General features: G+C 41.9%; 1 long non-coding RNA gene across 1 annotated transcript in view; it reads right to left on the minus strand.

Moving 5' to 3' along the window:
* Positions 1–17,542, minus strand: part of LOC114921071 (uncharacterized) — a 114,532-nt gene that overhangs the window by 22,942 nt on the left and 74,048 nt on the right. Inside the window, exon 2 of the long non-coding RNA XR_003809378.2 lies at positions 5,034–5,116. This is a non-coding gene — a long non-coding RNA (uncharacterized lncRNA). The remainder of the gene's footprint in view (positions 1–5,033; positions 5,117–17,542) is intronic.

Raw genomic sequence — 17,542 nt, forward strand, 5'->3', positions numbered from 1 at the left:
TTTAATCCAATGCTTGGGCGCATTGAAAAGAGGGAACAGTACGTACCCCAGCATATCGACCAACCTGCTCAATAATAACCTGTGCATGTGTAAGCGGAAGGAAATATTAAAGACCTCGCATTCAGATCACAGCTGCCCCCAACCTTTGTTGTGGATGGCAAATGCCATTTGTATAAATGCTTGACACACGTTGCTGTTTTAACCCAAATTACCCCTGTGCCTCAGATCTCTCAATTGCCTAATTAACAGGGTGGGAGTCTGAGGCCTTTCAAGTCCTGCACTTAAAACAAAGCCGGAGAGCAATGTAGTGAGTCTGTTCTTCATTTGTGCACCTGCAGGGAGGAATCAGCGGAGACAAAGAAGAGGGGAAGGACCACTGCAGAGAGGCAGACCCTCCTGCTGTAACCCCATTTCTTTCGCAGTTTTTTTTGTAGTTTAATGATATGTGATGTCTGAGGACCTCAGAGGGTCCTTGAAGGGTGTCAAGGGGGAGCCAGCAAAATGAGGAAGTTCTTTTTTTGTATTGTATTTGAACACAGGACAGTGAGAGTTACACAGGAATAAGATCAAATAACTCCTATTGTGAATTCTGCCTTAAATGATTAAAAGGATATGGAGCAGTGTCAAGGTGAAGAATTTCTCGTCGCAAATGCCCAAACATCAGATGAGCTCAAGTCCCCTTTCATCTACCAAAGACATAATGATCCAATGTTTCCATTGAGTGCCGTTTGGTCACTGTTAGGTACAACATCTTTTGGTTAAATTAAAGATAAGGTCATGGTTTGGTAGGTGTTGAGTCAAATGTTGTTCAAGCTAACTACTAGCTAGCGAATTAACTGTTTCTATTTATTTTAAGCTTACTACTTTAACGGTTTCTTTCAAGCTAACTACTTCAACTGCTTGTTTCTTTCAAGCCAACTACTTCAACTGTCTGTTTCTTTCAAGCTAACTACTTTAACGGTTTCTTTCAAGCTAGCTACTTCAACTGTCTCTGTTTCTTTCAAGCTAACTACTTCAACTGCCTGTTTCTTTCAAGCTAACTACTTCAACTGCCTGTTTCTTTCAAGCTAACTACTTCAACTGCCTGTTTCTTTCAAGCTAACTACTTCAACTGCCTCTGTTTCTTTCAAGCTAACTACTTCAACTGCCTGTTTCTTTCAAGCTAACTACTTCAACTGCCTGTTTCTTTCAAGCTAACTACTTCAACTGCCTGTTTCTTTCAAGCTAACTACTTCAACTGTCTGTTTCTTTCAAGCTAACTACTTCAACTGCCTGTTTCTTTCAAGCTAACTACTTCAACTGCCTGTTTCTTTCAAGCTAACTACTTCAACTGCCTGTTTCTTTCAAGCTAACTACTTCAACTGCCTGTTTCTTTCAAGCTAACTACTTCAACTGTCTGTTTCTTTCAAGCTAACTACTTTAACGGTTTCTTTCAAGCTAACCTACTTCAACGGTCTCTGTTTCTTTCAAGCTAACTACTTTAACGGTTTCTTTCAAGCTAGCTACTTCAACGGTCTCTGTTTCTTTTACTACTTAAACTGCTTTTCTGTTACTGCTTTCCAGTTTTATACGCGTTTACATTTGGAGGTTTATTTTTGGGCTTTTTATGCCTTCATGTAGAGACAGGACAGCGTTGGAAATTAGGAAAAGAGAGTGGGGAACGACCTGCGGGAAAGGAGCCAAAGGTCGGATTTAAACTCGGACCGCTCACTTCATGGACTACAGCCTCTGAACATGGGGCACACACCCTAACCACACAGCCGGCACCCCTAAGGGATTACTTTTAGTTACCTACCACAACCAATTCCATACCTCTGGCTATTAATCTCAACTGTTAGTCTAACCGTTTTCTTTTTTTTAAAGATTTATTTTGGAGCCTATTGTGCGTTTATTCAGATGGGAAAGTGAATTAGAAAGATAGTGGGGAATTACATGCGGGAAGGAGCCACAGGACAGACCCTAACCATGGCCCTCACTTCAAGGACAAGCCTTTATACACTAACGTCTAGGTCAACTGGCACTTCTAGCTAACTATTTTGACTTCTTACCAAGATTTTCTGCACACATTTTCACCTGTTTATTTTCACACATTTTAAGTCAGCCTGTCAAATGGATTTTCATTGTTTAAAAGTTTTACATAATTACTCTTCTTTTGATCTGAGCAATAAGTACTTAATTTGACAATACGACTGCAGCAGTAGCTCCTGGGGTTCGAGTGCGTTTGGTTGTGAATCATGGTAAGCTGTGGGATTTTAAATGTTTTAAAATGCAAACGAATGAAAATTGAAAATATGCAATCATTTTCTCCCACTGACACTGAAATCCCTGGATACCTTCGCATTGTCCAAGAGAACAAAGATGAAAAAGTGGAAATTGTAAACGAACAAAGAGAGGAGAGGAAAATAAAAGAGGAGAATAATATTCCCTTTGGGTTTAGAAAATGCATTTCCAGAAGGCTTTGATGTCTCACAATTTTATGTTTAAAAGTTATTCACACTCTTTGCGCACCAACCAGACTTGAAATGTTTTTTTTAACTGTTAGTATAGCTTCTTTCTACTTTTATAGACTGTTTCATCTGACAAGGTACAATGAAGCTTTGCCTCACAGAGTCAGCGAGAGAGTGAGAGAGAGAGAGTCTGGAAAAAAGAAAGAATTAAAGTAACACAACCAAAAACCAGCCAACCACTGAAGGCAACAATGTGAGAAATGGCAGAAATCGATATGGCATTTCAACTTATCCCCCCCTCAAGGATGTTGGGGAGAAAGGATGACTGAGAAGCAGCAGGAGCCTAAACATGGAAGAGCAACCGGATAATTGATGGGAAAAGAGCTCAGCATCTAATTCTGTTATCTGATGGTGTCTGTATAGCAGACGCTGTGTTGTGTGCATGCACTATCAAGGAGAGCTGGAGGTGACGCACAGAATCACGTCTTTGTAGGTGTTTTCAAAGCATCACAGGAGCACATGAGATGCAGTACCACTAAAAAAAAAAATCAATAGGCAACCTTTCTTGAACTTGCTGAATTTAGAAGAGCTTATTTTAACCGGCATGCTATCGTGCCCTGTGATAAGATTCTACTCACCATACAGGAAGATACGGGGGACATGGCAGCTACAGGTGATACATTCCCACTTTCATAGTGTCCTTCGTGTTAACACTGATGCTTTACAAACTGTGTGGGATTTAAATTTTGTGGATTGAGCTGATCAATAAATCATTAATCGGACAAACAGTTTTGATGATCCTGCATCATCCATGGATCGGTGACAGGTGACTGCCAGCAGATCAGGCTGCACTTGAACATTAGGTGTGTTTCTCTTTGTTATTACCTTAAATGGGAAGTGGTCTTTGACGAAGAAGCCGGTGTTTCCAAGGCAACGATAAACATTTTTGTGTCTGTTATGGCGGCTCTATCATGGCGACTGCAACAGCAAGACAACTATAGAATTCTGTATTTCTCTGGCTTTGAAAACTGTTTAAATATTTCAGGTAATATAAGTACTCAACAAAAAAAAATTATAACATAGGCTTAGTCAATTTTTTATTAATTTAGATATTTGAATGTAAACATTGTCATAAAATTCTACATGCTTTACCTTTAAGGAATGTTTTTAAAAATGTTGCTCTATTGGGACAAATGCTGGGATGGTAGCTGTGGTGAATTCCCATTTACCCCCTCATACTGCTTGCAATTTGGCAAAGCAACGAAGGGGTTTTGTTTCCAGTTCCAAGTAATTTGTTGAAGAAAATTGGCTTTTGTTCACCAAACCGCATCCCAGATTTCCAGATTGGAGCTGATTAGAATCAAAGTTCTAACTGAGAAAAGGAAATCATACTCGTTAGATATTTATTTAAGCACACCCAACCACTTCAAATTCCAGTTTAGTTGAATAATCTGCTCTTTCACAAACTGCGAGAAATTGCACGACATGAAACGTTAAAGATGATGTGTCATAACAGGCGTCACCCCTGATGCATCAAATAGGGATCATTATGCCATTTTATAAAGTAGGTCTCCTGTGAGTGAGCCCTAACCAGAGAGAGTGATAACAAAATGTCACCCAGAGACTCTCAGTGACACATCTCTCTATCTCCCCTCTGCAAGTCACACACAGCAAATAAATCCATAAGCACCATGTTGGAGCGCCACTGCCATTTTCTGCTGTCACCATCATTTTATTCTGCCGTTAATATTCCCCTACCAACCCTCTCTTCGCTTTTCTCTCCTGCAGGCCGTGGTCGCTCTACAAGCATTAAAAAAAAATCCACCTGCACCTGTCACACACACACGCCTTGCATAATGGGACGGACAGGCAGGTACACTAAAAATGCATGTATGTGTAAAATGTAACCAGCACATGCAAGAGTTTATGTGCATTTGTAAAGCATGCATCTCGTTGACTGCTGGATATTGCACTGCAGATGGGTCTCTATATTGCATATACTGGTGTGTTGACCATTCTCACTGCGAGATCCAGGCACTCTAGTCCAATACGACGACTGCTGAGAAATGTATGCCTCACCACCGTGGGTCATACTGGAGAAATTATATGAATAACGGATGAGGCATGGAAAGAACCTTTTGGGTGTTATTTCAGGAAATGTTCAGTCAAGTTGAGGAATTTTGTATGGTGTGGCAAATGAAAAGTAGGCAATGGAGGAATCGTGGACATGTGATTCAAACCATGTCAAACCAACTTTACCCCGTCTGCCCCGCACCAAACAACAGATACACAACTAACCGACAGAGATAAAAATGCATGTAACTGAGAGAAGACCACAGTGTCTTATCATAGCTACTGTAGACCTTTAACCCAGACAGAGAACAAGACAATCTCCCCATATGGGGTGACACCTTTCAGCTCCTCGTGCGTAGACGAGGAGCTTGTGAGGGCGTTAAAAGCATGTGTCGTCTTTTAGAAAGCAGCAGGACCTGACCTTGAAGCCATTAAAGCACTAATTGGACTGATAAGAGCCACCACCACCACCCCCAACCCTGAGTCATAACCCTCCCCTTATTCTTAACATACCTCATTGTTTCACAGTGACTGGTCGTGGTGAGTCAAACTGGGAGGGGAAGGATGAGGAATTTTGACGCCGATGGGAGATTGGCCTGAAAAATAGAAAAACACAGTTTTAACAATTTTGTTCTCGATTTGGAGAGCGCCAAAGTGACCTAAACAGCACACCACACAGTCACAGATTCCATTCATGTAGAAAGAACCTGTCTTTTGAGTAAACAAACATGGAGAAAGACCGGCAGGCAGATGTTTTATGGACTACTTTTTTTGAAAATTCACATTGAAAAAAAAGGTGAACATGGGCTGTGAAATTGTCGATAGGTGTGAATGTGAGTGTGGCTGCTTGTCCGTCTCTATATGTCAGCCCTGTGATTGACTGCTGACCGGTCCAGGGTGTACCTCACCACTCGCCCAATGACAGATGGGATCGGCTCCAGCCCCCCATGCGACCGGGAAAAGCGGTACATGTAACGGATAGATTGGTTATGTAATGAACCTAAGACCCTAAATAACGTCGTTTGAAGGCTATGGTGGATATGGTTTCCCAGTGTCTTTAACGCCTTAAACATTAGTATGGCACCTCTGTTCCATTGCTGGTCCCATGAGATCCACCTTCTTAACCCTGATAAAGGGAAGCAGTGATGACCACATGGGTGTCCTTGGTTGTGTAAATCAGTGTACTTCTTGTGATGAAAGAAACCACAGAAAACTCAAAGTAATTGGTCTCTCGATTCTCGCATTTTTTGAAATTTTCAAAATCCAAAACAAAAAACGGCAACGAGAATTTACATTTTTAGTCACTTCAAATCCATTATTACCCCTTTACCTTTCCTGAAGATTGTTTACTTTTTAATATAGATGGAAATGGAAATAACAGGAGCAAAATGTTTCATACTGAAACATTAAGAAGTGACACAAAATACAGCAACCGATATTCCCATTGTTGCTAATTCAAGCCTTTAGGTGTGTGAAGCTCTCCACGTGGTTGAATGGGAACCTGTGACCGGAGAGCAGCTTTACTGGGACATAAATTGTTCAGTTTTCTGGTTGGTGTGTTTCTGAATGTGTGTGGTGATGTGAAGCATGGGAGTGCCTGACACAGTTCTCTAATTGAACCACTAAAGGAGGAGGAAGGACGAGGGGGATGCCACCTCCCACACTCGAATACAGCGGAGATATCGTCTGCTCATCATCAAAGGGGAGGGAAGGTTGGGGGGGGGGGGGGCTTCTGTGTGGTACAGTAGTGTAAGATAAACCGCTGCTATCTATCTCAATTGAAATCTCTCTCTTGTGCCCCCTCATTCTCCGAGTCTCTCCAGGGAAGATGAAGGTGGTAATTGGTGTTAAGAATAGCCTTTCCTATAGTAGGTCACTGTATCACACAGAGTTAAATAATGCATACACAAAGCCTAAAAGCCAATTCTAAAGACTCTATTATGGGCCGCAGTTGACAGAGAGGCAGCTTCAATCATTCTCTCATCAGAGTCGGGGAGACTGGGTTCAAATCCCTGAAATATATGAAGATTTCAGTGTGTTTTGCCCTTCTGTCAGTGTGTTTGTGTCCCCCGCAGGTCGCTGGTGGGCGGTGTTCTGCCACACCTGGGCAGATGTGGGCAGGCACCCAGGTGTAGGCAATTTAAAGATCGGGGCTGTCAACCACCCACTCTCTCGCATCCATCCTGAGCGTCGCACCATCACCACAGCTCCTGACTTGCACCATCTTTTTTTTTTTTGTGGTATCTTGGTGGCATTTTGGTAATAAACCTTGCACCGTTTGGTTAACATAAAACGTACAATTCTTGTGATTTTGTCAGGCTTTAAGAGCCGGGTCAAGACACCCGTCAACCAAGAAAAGCCGAGAAAAATAGAAAGTAATTGCATTTTATATTGATGTATTCTTTTGTTTTAAATACATAGTTGCAACTACATATTTGGCTTTTTATGGAAATAAATTTGCAACCAGCGTTTTAAGATTCATAACTGCTACGCTCTCACATAGTCAGATGGATTGTGGACAACCTGAGCAAGAGCATACCGCCTCTGAAAAGAGCATACCACCTCTGAAAAGAGCATACCACCTCTGAAAAGAGCATACCGCCTGGCTGTTCTTGAGATAACTGAGGAGATTTAAAAGCATTTTATTTATCTTCATATTTTCACATTTCCAGAAATGATGTGCCTTTCAGGAACTATTTAGCAGATCTATATATATGTGTGTTTGTTTTGTGGATGTGGAATTGAATAAAAATAGAAAACACTGAGCCCCAGCTATACGTTAAGTCCAATTTATGTAGTCAGGTCAAAGGTCCAAATGGAAAACCACTTACAGGCATGACTGTTTGTCAACTTAGCTCTCATGCCTGGGTGAAAACGGGCGAGCTAAATCGAGGGTCATGACTTCCAAACAATAACCATTACCAGTCAGAAGCTGCGTAGTCCGACGAGAGCGAGGTCAAACCGCAGTGTATTAGCAAGTGTAAGCTGTGATATTATAGAGAGCTTACCTTGAATCAAGGTCAGGGAAAACACAAATACAATGTGGCAAGGGGTAAATTATGAGAATACCCTCTGGCCTGCAGTAGCCATAGCCCAGAGCTACGCAGTGATTATATCCAAACAGCTGAGGAGAGGATTTCACATTCTGCACAGGACACATTCAAAATAAATCACGGCTCAGCAATACATCACTCTCCTCTTCTAATTAGTTGTTTTTGGACAAAAGAGTTTTCGCTCAGCCGTCGTAGTTCTTCATACGTAATGCAAGACAGTGAGGAAATACTCCGACTTTTCTTACATCATACTCTAAAACCATCCTCTCGTTTGTTTCCAGTTGATCAGTGAACACAGCCTTGATTGAATCCCGGCCTTCCCCTTTGAAGTACATGCGCTCAATTTCAATTTCACATTCTTGCTCTCTTGTCCAATCTCTGCAGCTTTCATGACACGGTCGTTTTATACTCGGGATTTATCAGGCCACTGTGAAGAAGAAGAAGAAGAAGAAGCTCAACTCTCGAGTGGCCCCTCGATGTCTGCTTTCCACGGCCGCACAGCGCGAGAATAAAAGAGAGCCCGGGTGATGAGTAAAGGCAGACAATAAGAGCTGGCACCTCGTTTTATCACTGGTGCCATCAGCAGAACAGTGTTTACAGTGGGACTAAAGAAAAGGGCACGCATGCTGGGAATATAAATAAACACTGTGTATTATGTGTTGATGTATTTCTCCATCCCTCGCTGTGTTCTTTGAGGACACTCGAGTGCAGCTATTGATCAACAGGCAGGCTGACAGCTTGCAGAGAGCCATAAGATGTGTGGATGTAAACGCAGCAGTAGAAAGACGACAAGGCTCGTTCCTGTCGCCCCAGTCGGTCCCACGTCTATTGAATTATCTCCTGCGTTAGCGTATAGAAGGAGAACATCAAATCATCTGGCTATGGATTGACTGAAAGTCACAGACAAAACATCTGTGTGTGGATCCACACAGTCATGCAGGGATGTTTCTTCAGAGTAAGTAAACCATGAAAAACAATAAGAAATGTAGACATTGTGGACCACTTGTGATTGAAATGTCCTTCACGTCCCATTTCAATCAAAATAGATAGGGAACAAAAGCCTGTTCCCTAAGTTAATATAAGTACTGTAGCAAGATTTCTGGCCAGGGCCGGAGCCAGACTTTTGGACTGGGGTGGCAGATTAGGGCATTGGATCCCAACCTTCTTTCCTTGGAGCCCTCTCATAAAGGCGTAATATGTGCACTTAAATATAATATAAATCAAGTACATCCTCTGAAAACAACTCTGTGAGTCATGACTGTCTACAATGGGTGTAACACCCGAGTCCCACTGTCTGTGATGCTTTCCGAGTCCTATCTTCAGTTTGTTTACATCGCCAGGACGGCCGGTCGGCTCATCCCCTCATGTATAAAAGTTGTTTAATTGAGGGACTAGAGAAAAGAAGAATAACATACTGTACTCACTGCTTAACTGCGTTTCTAGATCACGCTCATTTCAGGTAAATTTACATGCAGTGCGAAGATACGAGCATAATAAAGATCGCTAGCATTAGCATGCTAACACAACAATGCAGCGCAAGTTGTTTTGGTTTCATGCTGGGCGACATCTGCTGGATCAAAAAATCGCATATAAAGCCTTTGAGAATGTAAAGTTACCATCCAGAGCACAGGCCCTACAAGCTAGCTAGCAAGTTAGTGTTCAATACTTTCTCATTCTAATTTGACTTGTTTGCCCCTCTCTCTGCTGTTCACCTGATCTTCCGCTCTTTAGATTTTTACCCTCACGATCAAAGTTTAAAATCTACCCATCAACGACAAATCAAATCAGTTTTTTTAACACTACTACTAGCCAACTCCAGGGCTATTAGCGGCTGCAATGCCAATCAATATCCAAGACAAGTCCCTTACTTGCGTTGAGAGGAAACATGTACAGTAGATACATGAAATCAAATAGCACTCTGCTAGCTGTTTCATGGGGACTTGAAGAGGCAGCTAATTGCTCACTTCAGTCCCTTGGGCGTCTGCTCCACCTCTCTGAGGGAAGCACATGGCTAAGCCACAGGGAGAGCTTAGCATACGTATGAAATCACTAATGTGGCAATAAAGAGCTGTGACTGAGAGTGATGGGGAGCAGGGACTCTCGAGGTGGCAGATATAGAAGCACATCTCTATGTCTTCCATAGGAGCACTGCATAAAAATCATGGTGCATTAATGTATTCCATTTATGGTTCGAGAGTCGAGGAGAGCAGAATGGATGTTAAAGGTGTCACTCAGCACTGCGTCGAGTTGATGCACGCTGGGTTGTGACTCAGTTAAGGTGTATGTAGGTGGATAAATACGCTTAAGTGCTTCATTAATAAAAAATAGAGCATTCAGATGAAGTTGGTACAGACTAAAGGTTGAGGAAGTAACTGTTCTGATGTCGGATTGGACAAAAACAACATTCAGTTAAAACATGCTAAATCTTCTCATCCTGATTCTTCTTATTCTCTAAATGGAACATTGAGTGAAAGGATGCAGAGATGTATGCTTTTAAGATGGCTCTTAGTTTTTGTGTTTGATGTTCCCCGTTGCTTTTTGAGCATGCACTACCCGTTACCATCCTTTTATTACTGCAGATGTTTCACTGAAAACCTGCTAAAACCAGTAAGGTAATAATTTCTGTTCGTTTACAAGGTACAGCTAGAATCCAAACGTTTGAGCGATAAAGAATCAGTCTTATCTCTTTAATACACTTTAGCTTTACTTTGTTTTCATTTTTGTTTTCAAGGCTCTGTTTCCCCCTGTGGTATTCCTTCCAATACATTTTTCTTAACAGTTGTATTTTTCTTCCTGAAGCTTGACCCTGAGTCCTGAGCTTTTGTTTGTTTGTTATGCATTTTCACTCTCTCCTCGCTATTTGGGATTGGTGTGACCCGATGTGTATACAAACCAAGCGTTATCTTTAAACTGGAGTTACTTTTTTCTTTTTAAAATGACCTCACATGGGGACAATGGTATTATTTTGTTGTATTAACACAAAAAAGTCAACATAGTGTAGCAATGTATGTACCTGCAGTTTTTGCATAGACTTGCTCTGGCATATAAAGGTAAACACGGCTGTTAACAAGTTAATCACGATTAATTAGTCTTATATAATGCATTCATTTTATAATCGCTATTAATCACATGCTATTTCTCATAGATAATCATAATAATAATTTAAATGACTACCTGTAAAAGTGATGGGGTACTAGTATAAGTGACTGGTACGACTATCCCACTGAGAATCAACACATTGAACTTTTCTTTTCTGTCTTATGTTCTTGTCTGTTTTAGTCCACCAACATTTGGAGCTTTGGGCTGATACACTCAACTAACAAGCTTGCACAAGCCGAGTGTGAGTCGCCTGCCCAGTAAGAAATGGCAGAAACATGGAGAGAATGAGTCCTGGGTGAAAAAAGAGTCTAACATGTAGAAAGCCAGAGAGACATGGATATTTTCTCTCTAGAGTTGAAAGACCAAAACAAGGCTAGGACACCAATGAATTCTTGCTTTACAGATGGTGGCTAATAAACAAAGGCAATTCCAATGGGAGGGCCATGCTGCTCTGTTTGTGCTGTAAGTGGGCAGTTCTCATTAGCAGCAACCCAATAATACATCACAGCTGTTATATGCTGGCATGTTTTTGCTTCCTTGTGATAATTCTCGTATCAATCTACTAGCCTAGGGAGAAATATCCAGAACCCTGTGGATGCCGTGACACATATTTGGAACTGTTGGACTTGTATGGATATTATGACATGTTTTTTTTATCCGTAAGTTAATGAAAATGGTCCATTAGTTTAATCACATTGTAGTGTCTATGTGAGCACCGTTTGTTCTGAGCATCCAAAGAAATACGATATACTAAGGGGGAGTTTAACAGTCCTCGTTTTAGAAAATCCTGTTTGGTTCCGGAGAGTGCCTCGGTACTCAGAGCACAACTTTATTCAATGAAAGCACCATTTGTTTGCTTTGCTGCAAGGGGGATGGAGATGAAACAGAAGAAAATACAATCAGGACAATCTAAGCTACACACAGAGTAAGTTAGATAACAGCTGCATCTGTTTGGGTACATTTACACAGACAGTCACTTCAGGGTAAGTAGAATCTTTTAATAAAAAGGTAGAGCCTCAGGAGTCAGCCACAGGTACACCTGCACAGGACTTCAGACGGTTTTCGAAAGCCTTATCCTGTTTGATACAATCACTCATGTGGGCATGGGAATTCAATCACAAGAGTGGTGCAATACACTCTTTCATAATTCAGTATCTCAAATCTCTGAACAACATTAAGGCACTGAAGCTTATTAAAATAGCTTCCATTTTATCCTTTTTCTGATTCATTTCTAAATATGGCCCATTTACTATAAGAACAATAAAACTACAGGCCATGACTAGGCAAACCGAGGGTGGAAAGCTTCAGCCATGCCAAGAACCTAGTTGTGCACCCATATGGAGAAGCATTTGCTGCTGATTTTTCCCCTTCATCACTCTGGGATACGATAGCATTAGCTAAATGCCTTGAAAGCAAATAGTGACACCTCCCTGTGTAAGTGCTGAGGCTCACAGATGCACCGAGAGGAGAGCCAGCTGGAGGGAGAAGACAGGGATAGGCTTTAGAAGAGGACAGACACACGTCTTGTGTGTCAAGTTATTTCCTTGGACTCTGTGGAGCTATAGCCAGGACACTATGCTAGACAGATGGACTTGCTTTGAGGCATATTTCATATTTCACACTTTGACCAGTCAAGTTTTTTAGGCACTTACTTCAGCAGTATCTCCCTACACCTGGCACTTTGGTATGTGTGCAGGTTTGTATGTCTTCAGATTTGGGACCCATTTACCAATCTCTGACAACGGTAAAGCATCGGGTGACTCTAGGGTATACAATATGGACGTTTAAAAAAACAGCAATTGCTCGACTGTCCACTTTAGGCTGGCTCCAAAGGCCCTTAAAGGCCCATTAACACTTGTGTTAAAATACCCATTTTGACAGCAGAAATAAGCATGTTTTCGGCAAGAAAAGTAGTCTTGCTCTATATAGCGCATATTTGTCGGTACAGACTGTTCATGGGGTGATTTTATTTAGAGCTCATCTGTTTTGATTAAATCAAGGTTAAAGGTCATGTATTCTTTAATATTAGGGGTGTAGTTGATATGACTGACAGATGGGTACACTATATTCACGTGTCTCTTTACAGAGGTAGAACGCTATGTCATCAGCATACAATGGTACATTGGTTCTTGAATTGCATTAGAATCATGATCTGCCTCTTTTACCCAACAATTTTTCATATAACTAGAACCCAATCAAACCTCATCTGACAATACTTTCTGTTCTCGTCATACTACAAATGGAAACCAGAACTCTTGTAATGCCAAAAATAATTTCTTTGAGAAAAGTTAGTTCTTAGTTCTTACAATAACTCAAATATTCAAGTGTAGGCATTTACTTTACTTCGATAGAAAAACACGTCTTCTGTCATTTTGTCGATTAATATCCAAGAAAATCTAATCATGTATGATACCAACTCAGCTCTAACATGCTGACGTCAGTGACAGTCTTCACCTCGTCAGTCTATTGCCATCTGCATATTGAGGTGGACAGGTGGCTGGTCAGATGCACAGCTTCTCTGCACCACAGAAGAAGATCTCTACCTTGCTGTCTGGCCAGATGTCAGATACTTGGCAGGACTGCCACCCAGTTTTCCTTGCAGAAAGTCTCCAGACGGGCAAGCACCACAACTCTTTGCCAGACATAAAAGCAGACTTGTTGTTTCTCTGTATTTTTCAGACATTTCCTTCCCCTTCTGTAAGTTTTTGCACTTGGCTGCTTCCACTTATAATAGCTCACATATTCAAGTGACAAAGGCAGGATGGTGGCACCGATCGCTAATGAGGGTAGGACCCTTGCTTACCCACATTCAGTCACTCCTGCCAGGATCACTGCAGGGAGCCCCTCGACTCGTCCTATAACAATCCTTAAAATGCTGTATTCAGTCCCAATTCCCTTTTCAAATGGCACTTTGTCGCTCACACTCCCACAGAGATAGATTGTGTATTCAATCATTAACAGTTGTCCTAACAATGCTACTCGCCACAAGCAGGGATCTGCTGGTGCCAGCTGACTCAGAAAGAGTGAAGCCGAGTACAGTAGAGGAGCTCATGAATAAGTGAACGTGACATTTTATGTTTTGAAAAATCTCACAATTTCCATTGACCCTCTATCATTTTCCAAAGGAGTTGTGCCCCCTGCTAACTCTCCTTCCACTTATACTAAATATAGAATTTTCAGTGTGGCTGGGCAGTTATACCAAGAATAATTGTTTCTTTATGTGTAGAGTTTTAGATTGTTATATCTTTAAAATGATTTATTTAGCGCAAGTTTTGGTTTTAAGGAGATTAATATCAGTATTCCGAGATTGCATCTGTTCTTGTGAAGGTAGACAATGTCAGAAGATCTCAGAACATCAAGCAGTAAAGTCAAATAAACTATTTTGGCTGTGTTACCACAGGCTGCTGGTAGTAAATATTGGACTGTTTCATAAAGCTCTTCCACGACGTCACATTTTATGATAATTTACTGTACTCAATTAAGTTCCTCTAAAGCCTAATCATTTCCTTCCAAGAGCTACAGGAAAACAAAACTACTGCAACAATATGCACACACCCCAAGCCAGCCAGAGTTCTAAAACTGCAGTTTCTGTCACTGTTTGATCAGTCAGCTCAGAGATGATACAATTTGAAACGGTGAAGTGATGTTTATTATCACTTTGGCTCCTCAGCGAAAAATGGGGGAAAAATGCAAATTGTTTCCTAAGTTAGAAGAAGAGGGGGATCCGTAGGCTGCTTCCTCTCACCATATGCTCAGCCAGCTCAGCTCCGTCCTGCAGGAGCCACCTCAGCCCTGCAAAGTCTGCAGAGGAAGTCGACATAATAGCCCAAAGTCACAAATGACACAAAAACCCAAATAAGACAGAAACTCTGCCACAACTGCCTCCAGCTACAGAAGGTTTATGTGTGTGTGTGTTGATGTTTGTGTGCTGCTTTCATCAGGGTCCTAATGTCTTGAAACATAGCATCTGTTCAGCACTATTTTTGAATCATAATCATGTGTGTGTGTGTGTGTGTGTGTGTGTTGGGGGGGGGGATTATTCAGCAATGTGGCTATAGCCAAAAGAAAGGGCGTTTATTATACTGCATACATAAAATGAATAATGCGTAAACAACACAAGTACTCAAAGATATACACATTACAGCTGTGCCAATGAGCAGAGACTTAATGAAACAGGGATTTTATATATTGTAGTTTGGAGTTTACTTCTGGCCTCAAGCATCAACTGCCACTACTCCCCCGCTTTGTTTCAGTGTCCTGAGTTGGTATTTTGACAGTAGCCATCTTGTTTTTTAGGAGCCAGCAGTGACCATTTGAGATGTGTGACTCATTGCAGGGTTTGCATCCTTTAAAGAATCCAGCCTATAAAGGGGCCAACCTTCGAAACCTGTTGTAGACCACTCAGGCAGATCAGATGGTTTGGTCTACCCATCATTTCCCATTTGTGTGAGCCCAAGAACCAATTGTTCTTAGTTTGGAAAAGAGTTTGCCCAATTGTGCCAAAAGAATAGAACTTTCAAGGGCCTATTTTGCTCAAATACTCAAGAAACATTGCACACGCAGCTAAAATGGGTGATAATTTAAATTCTAGGTCATGCTAATGGGTACACCACTTGGTGCATTTCACATATATGTATGAAATTGGCTAATTTGGGCTTTGGAAAAGCTGGTCTCGACACGTCCCATAATACAAATCGGCATTTTAACAGTTGGTCCAGTGTTATCAATCCATTACAAAGTTTGAAAGGCTTTTCACAACACAATAAAAACTCCAAGTTCATGTTAAAGAAAAGCTTTTAAACAAACAGTGTAATGCCAGCGTTATCATTGAGCAACAGACAGGCAGATACAAGTTGTTCCTAAATCAGCTGGATTTATGCTCTGTCTCATCATATCTTTCAGCCCAAGTCTATCTCCATTCACATAACACAACCTCTAGAGTCGAGACAGACACAAAGCAGGTAAGTGTCTGATTACGTTGGCATCATCTGCCATCTTTTCCCTTAAAATTTACGACAGCTGCACTGCGAGAGTAGCTCCCCAGTGTGAGCAGGTTGACAAACTGTATTTCAACCTGTCCCCAAGACAAATTTGCTCTGCCAGTGCAGGAAAAACTGAATCAAAAGTCCTGATAGTTCAGGTTTTTGAAGCCGCATGGTGGAAAGGGTTGAAGACTTTAAAAGATATTTAGCTTTGTCTACAGAAAACATTAATAATCCCCAAATGTTCCCAATATTACAGGAACCCTGACTGAACTCCCAACAGTTCTTGGAATTGAGTTTCTTTCTTGACAATAACCCCGGTCGTGACGAACTGAAACCAAAGTCACAGCACTATAAATGCAACATGAACAGCCTCAGACCAATGCAACCACACTGTATCTCTTCAAAGCTAATGGAACGGGGCACACTGAGAGGTGCCTCTCCACAGCATGGATGGATTACTCTTGTGGTCGAGTGGCAGCAGAAAGCACAGTACGGAGCACTTTTGTGTAAAAGTGGGTGACAAAGTTACACCATGAAAGACAACCTGAGGCAGAAACCCTGCAGGGTGGGGGGATGCAGTGTTTTAGTTGAGAGGGAGGTTAAAAGGGGTAAAAGAAAAGAGGAAAAGTACAGCTGAGAGTGAAGTGCAATGGTGTGAGGTTTAAGACAGATAACATTAAATCACTCTCAATGACCAGTCTTTTATATCAGAGTTCCCTTTGTCTCTCCCCAGAGCATTGTTGACTCGTTGAAGTCCAGAGCGTGACCTGCTCTTGAAACATTTTCATAAGCAACTCGAAAGGTCAGCCATCGAAAGGATGATAAAGTGACTGGCGTCTCACTGCCAGTGGAGAGTAATGCTTTTCCTGTCTGCACACAATCCTGTATCGTTGCAATGGATTGTGCGTTTTCTAGAATATCCTAAAGTCATTAACCTTAAGTGCTGGTCGCTGAAATCAGGTTAATGTGACTAAAGAGAGGACTTTCAGTGATGGGCTTCCTGTGACAAATGAGGAGAAAATGGAGGATTAAAAACCCCCATGGGTCAAGGAAAGGCGATTACGTCCTGGAGGCTTGTGATTAATTGTGTGACGTTGGCAAGGAGCTTTTGGGGACTCTGGGGAGAGGTCGTCACTACCACAAGGGACCGGGCTCCCACGTTTGGGTGGTCCTGCTGTGCGAGTGCCTTGGGGAATTCAAATGGTGCTATCCTCACTATCCTAGTCACCTTACATTAAAGGCCTGAAAATGTTCATTTTAGTATGCACTGAGTGAGTGAGCTACCTCTCAAACGATCAAAATGTAGGCCAAGATGAATGGTGCTGATAGTGGAAGACACTATACAAGACTTTGAACATGCTAAACTTCACCCGAGGCGGAAATCCAGCCCCCATCAGGAATAAAACACAAAAGATTACATAGCTGTTTCGTAATTGTGTTATGAAAATGCTTGTATCTGGGTGGATGTGTCTTTTTCCATGTGTTAAGATCCAGACTGGACTGACGCATAGAAGGAAGTGGAGAACCAGAGCGAGAGAGAGAAAAAGAGGAAGCTCTGAGGCTCGGATGAACCGTTTTTGTGCGGAGGCCAGGTGGCAGATTGCTGGAGTTGGGAGATGAAAGCCGGAGAAGACCACTGATCTACTGTACAGTGCACTGCTGCAGGAGATGGATAGCGGAAACCTCTTTTTCTATTTTCTGTGTTCCTCTCCTCCGTGCCCCTGAGCGAGTGATGCATCAGGGTCAGGCGTGGTTGAGTGTTGGGAGGATCAGAAAGGCCGGCGCCCACTCACGAGCAGGTCGGAGAAGGATTTGGAAAAAGGAAGAGGGAGCGATGAAGAAAGGGTGGCAGGAAGATAAAATGAGCATCACACCAAAAAGCTAA

Source organism: Labrus bergylta, chromosome 23 (assembly GCF_963930695.1).
Source record: "Labrus bergylta chromosome 23, fLabBer1.1, whole genome shotgun sequence".
Taxonomy (NCBI): Eukaryota; Metazoa; Chordata; class Actinopteri; order Labriformes; family Labridae; genus Labrus; species Labrus bergylta.